Source organism: Chiloscyllium punctatum, chromosome 1 (assembly GCF_047496795.1).
Source record: "Chiloscyllium punctatum isolate Juve2018m chromosome 1, sChiPun1.3, whole genome shotgun sequence".
Classification (NCBI taxonomy): domain Eukaryota; kingdom Metazoa; phylum Chordata; class Chondrichthyes; order Orectolobiformes; family Hemiscylliidae; genus Chiloscyllium; species Chiloscyllium punctatum.
Window position 1 is genome coordinate 2,137,878 of NC_092739.1, and position 6,000 is coordinate 2,143,877.

Consider the following 6,000-nt stretch of genomic DNA (forward strand, 5'->3'; position numbering starts at 1 on the left):
ACTACACACCTCCCTGTCCATGCATCACCACATGGGACACACCGGGAATTGAACAACAGCCCAGAACACACAAACCTCCCTGTCGATGGATCACCTCATGGGGCACACCGGGAAGTGAACAATAGCCCAGCACACACACACCCCTGTCCATGGATCACCACATGGGGCACACCGGGAAGTGAACAATAACCCAGCACATACTTCTCTGTCTATGGTTCAGCACATGGGGCACACCGGGAAGTGAACAATAGCCCAGAACTCACACATCCCTCTTCATGGATCACCACCTGGGACACACCAGGAAGTGAACAACAGCCCAGCACACACAGACCCCTGTCCATGGATCACCACATGGGGCACACCGGAAAGTCAACAAAAGCCCAGCACACACACCCCTGTCCATGGATCACCACATGGGGCACATCGGGAAGTGAACAATAGCCCAGCACACACAGACCCCTGTCCATGGATCACCACCTGGGGCACACTGGAAAGTGAACAAAAGCCCAGCACACACACACCTGTCCATGGATTACCACTTGGGGCACACCGGGAAGTGAACAAAAGCCCAGCATACGCACCCCTGTCCACAGTTCACCACATGGGACCCCCCGGGAAGTGTACAATAGCCCAGGCCACACACACCTCCATGTGCATGGATCACCACATGGGGCAGACCGGGAAGTGAACAATAGCCCAGCACACACACAACTCCCTGTCCATGGATCACCAGATGGGGCACACCTGGACGTGAACAGCATCCCAGCACACACACACCTCCCTGTCCATGGATAACACTTGGTTCACACCGGGAAATGAACAAAAGCCCAGCGCACACATCCCCCTTTCCATGGATCACCACATGGGACACACCAGGAAGTGAACAGCAGCCCATCACACACACGCTGATGTGCATGGATCACCACATGGGACACAAAGGGAGGTGAACAGCAGCGCAGCACACACACAGCCCTGTCCATGGATCATCAAATGGGGCACACCGGGAAGTGAACAAAAGCCCAGCACACAGAGCCATGTCCATGGATCACCACATGGAGCACACCGGGAGTGAACAGCAGCCCAGCACACACACACCCCAGTCCATGGATCACCACATGGGACACACCGGGAAGTCAACAATAGCCCCGAACACACACGCCGCTGTACATGGATCACCACATGGGACACACCGGGAAGTGAATAACAGTCCACAAACACACACACACCTCCCTGTCCATGGATCACTACATGGGGAAAACCAGGAAGTGAACAATAGCCCAGCACACGCAGACCCCTGTCCATGGAACATCACATGAGGCACACCAAGAAGTGAACAATATCCCAGAACACACGCACCCCTGTCCATGGATCACCACCCGGGACACACCGGGAATTGAACAACAGCCCAGCACACACACACCTCCCTGTCCATGGATCACCACGTGGGGCACACCGGGAAGTGAACAATGGCCCAGCACACACACACACCCCTGTCCATGGATCACCAGATGGGGCACACCTGGACGTGAACAGCATCCCAGCACACACACACCTCCCTGTCCATGGATCACACTTGGTTCACACTGGGAAATGAACAAAGGCCCAGCGCACACACACCCCTGTCCATGGACCACCACATGGGACACTCCAGGAGGTGAACAGCAGCCCATCACACACACACCCCTGTCCATGGATCACCACACGGGACACAACGGGAGGTGAACAGCAACGCAGCACACACACAGCCCTGTCCATGGATCATCAAATGGGGCACACTGGGAAGTGAACAAAAGCCCAGCACACAGAGCCATGTCCATGGATCACCACATGGGGCACACCGGGAAGTGAACAGCAGCCCAGCACACAGACACCCCAGTCCATGGATCACCACATGGGACACACCGGGAAGTCAACAATAGCCCCGCACACACACGCCGCTGTACATGGATCACCACATGGGACACACCGGGAAGTGAATAATAGTCCACAAACACACACACACCTCCCTGTCCATGGATCACTACATGTGGAAAACCAGGAAGTGAACAATAGAACAGCACACGCAGACCCCTGTCCATGGAACATCACATGGGGCACACCAAGAAGTGAACAATATCCCAGAACACACGCACCCCTGTCCATGGATCACCACCCGGGACACACCGGGAATTGAACAACAGCCCAGCACACACACACCTCCCTGTCCATGGATCACCACATGGGGCACACCGGGAAGTGAACAATGGCCCAGCAAACACACACCCCTGTCCATGGATCACCACATGGGGCACACCGGGAAGTGAACAATATCCCAGCACACACACGCACCACTCTCCATGGATCATCAGATGGGGCACACCTGGACGTGAACAGCATCCCAGCACACACACACCTCCCTGTCCATGGATCACATTTGGTTCACACCGGGAAATGAACAAAAGCCCAGCGCACACACCCCCCTGTCCATGGATCACCACATGGGACACACCAGGAAGTGAACAGCAGCCCATCACACACACCCCCCTGTCCATGGATCACCACATGGGACACACCAGGAAGTGAACAGCAGCCCATCACACACACACCCCTGTCCATGGAACACCACATGGGACACATCGGGAAGTGTACAATAGACCAGCACACACACAGCCCTGTCCATGGATCATCAAATGGGGCACACTGGGAAGTGAACAAAAGCCCAGCACACACACACCTCCCTGTCCATGGATCACCACATGGGGCACACCGGGAAGTGAACAATAGCCCCACACACACATGCCGCTGTACATGGATCACCACATGGGACACACCGGGAAGTGAACAATAGTCCACAAACACACACACACCTCCCCGTCCATGGATCACTACATGGGGCAAACCAGGAAGTGAACAATAGCCCAGCATACGCAGACCCCTGTCCATGGAACATCACATGGGGCACACCAGGAAGTGAACAATATCCCAGAACACACGCACCCCTGTCCATGGATCACCACCCGGGACACACCGGGAATTGAACAACAGCCCAGCACACACACACCTCCCTGTCCATGGATCACCACATGGGGCACACCGGGAAGTGAACAATGGCCCAGAAAACACACACCCCTGTCCATGGATCACCACATGGGGCACACCGGGAAGTGAACAATAACCCAGCACACACTTCCCTGTCAATGGGTCAGCACATGGGGCACACCGGGAAGTGAACAATAGCCCAGCACTCACGCATCCCTGTCCATGGATCACCACATGGGGCACACCCGGAAGTGAACAATAGCCCAGCACACACAGACCCCTGTCCTTGGATTACCACATGGGGCAACCAAGAAGTGAACAATAGCCCAGAACACAACCTCCCTCTTCATGGATCACCACCTGGGACACACCAGGAAGTGAAAACAGCCCAGCACACACAGACCCCTTTCCAAAGATCACCACATGGGGCACACTGGGAAGTGAACAATAGCCCAGCACACACAGACCCCTGTCCATGGATCACCACTTGAGGCACACAGGGAAGTGAACAAAAGCCCAGCGCACACACCCCTGTCCATGGATCACCACATGGGGCACATCGGGAAGTGAACAATAGCCCAGCACACACAGACCCTGCCCATGGATCAGCACTTGAGGCACACCGGAAAGTGAACAAATGCCCAGCACACACACCCCTGTCCAAGGATTACCACTTGGGGCACACCGGGAAGTGAACAAATGCCCAGCACACACACACCCCTGTCCACAGTTCACCACATGTTTCACCCCGGGAAGTGTACAATAGCCCAGGACACACACACCTCCCTGTCCATCGATCACCACATGGGGCACACCGGGAAGTCAACAATAGCCAAAGTCACACGCACCCCTGTCCATGCATCACCACATGGGGCACACTGGGAAGTGAACAATAGCCCAGCACACAGCCCCCAGTCCATGGATCAACACTTGGGGCACACCGGGAAGTGAACAATAGCCCAGCACACACACAACTCCCTGTCCATGGATCATCACATGGGGCACAACTGGAAGTGAACAGCAGCCCAGCACACACACACCCCAGTCCATGGATCACCACATGGGACACACAGGGAAGTGAACAATAGCCCCGCACACACACGCCGCTGTACAAAGATCACCACATGGAACACACCGGGAAGTGAACAATAGCCCAGCACACACACACCCCTATCCATGGATCACCACATGGGACACACCGGGAAGTGAACAGCAGCCTATCACACACACACCCCTGTCCATGGATCACCACATGGGACACACCGGGAAGTGAACAAAAGCCCAGCACACACAGCCATGTCCATGGATCACCACATGGGACACAACGGGAGGTGAACAGCAGCCCAGCACACACACACCCCTATCCATGGATCACCACATGGGACACACCGGGAAGTGAACAGCAGCCTATCACACACACACCCCTGTCCATGGATCACCACATGGGACACACCGGGAAGTGAACAAAAGCCCAGCACACACAGCCATATCCATGGATCACCACATGGGACACAACGGGAGGTGAACAGCAGCCCAGCACACACACACCCAAGTCCATGGATCACCACATGGGACACACAGGGAAGTGAACAATAGCCCCGCACACACACGCCGCTGTACATGGATCACCACATGGGACACACCGGGAAGTGAACAATAGTCCACAAACAAACACACACCTCCCTGTCCATGGATCACTACATGGGGCAAACCAGGAAGTGAACAATAGCCCAGCATACGCAGACCCCTGTCCATGGAACATCACATGGGGCACACCAAGAAGTGAATAATATCCCAGGACACACGCACCCCTGTCCATGGATCACCACCCGGGACACACCGGGAATTGAACAACAGCCCAGCACACACACACCTCCCTGTCCATGGATCACCACATGGGGCACACCGGGAAGTGAACAATAGCCCAGCACACACACACCTCCCTGTCCATGGATCACCACATGGGGCACACCGGGAAGTGAACAATAGCCCAGCAAACACACACCCCTGTCCATGGATCACCACATGGGGCACACCGGGAAGTGAACAATAACCCAGCACACACTTCCCTGTCTATGGTTTAGCACATGGGGCACTCCAGGAAGTGAACAATAGCCCAGCACTCACACATCCCTGTCCATGGATCACCACATGGGGCACACCCGGAAGTGAACAATAGCCCAGCCCACACAGACCCCTGTCCATGGATCACCACTTGAGGCACACCGGAAAGTGAACAAAAGCCCAGCACACACACACCCCTGTCCACAGTTCACCACATGTTTCACCCCGGGAAGTGTACAATAGCCCAGGACACACACACCTCCCTGTCCATGGATCACCACATGGGGCACACCGGGAAGTGAACAATAGCCAACGACACACGCACCCCTGTCCATGCATCACCACATGGGGCACACTGGGAAGTGAACAATAACCCAGCACACACTTCCCTGTCTATGGTTTAGCACATGGGGCACACCAGGAAGTGAACAATAGCCCAGCACTCACACATCCCTGTCCATGGATCACCACATGGGGCACACCCGGAAGTGAACAATAGCCCAGCCCACACAGACCCCTGTCCATGGATCACCACTTGAGGCACACCGGAAAGTGAACAAAAGCCCAGCACACACACACCCCTGTCCACAGTTCACCACATGTTTCACCCCGGGAAGTGTACAATAGCCCAGGACACACACACCTCCCTGTCCATGGATCACCACATGGGGCACACCGGGAAGTGAACAATAGCCAACGACACACGCACCCCTGTCCATGCATCACCACATGGGGCACACTGGGAAGTGAACAATAGCCCAGCACACAGCCCCCAGTCCATGGATCAACACTTGGGGCACACCGGGAAGTGAACAATAGCCCAGCACACACACAACTCCCTGTCCATGGGTCATCACATGGGGCACACCTGGAAGTGAACAGCAGCCCAGCACACACACACCTCCCTATCCATGGATC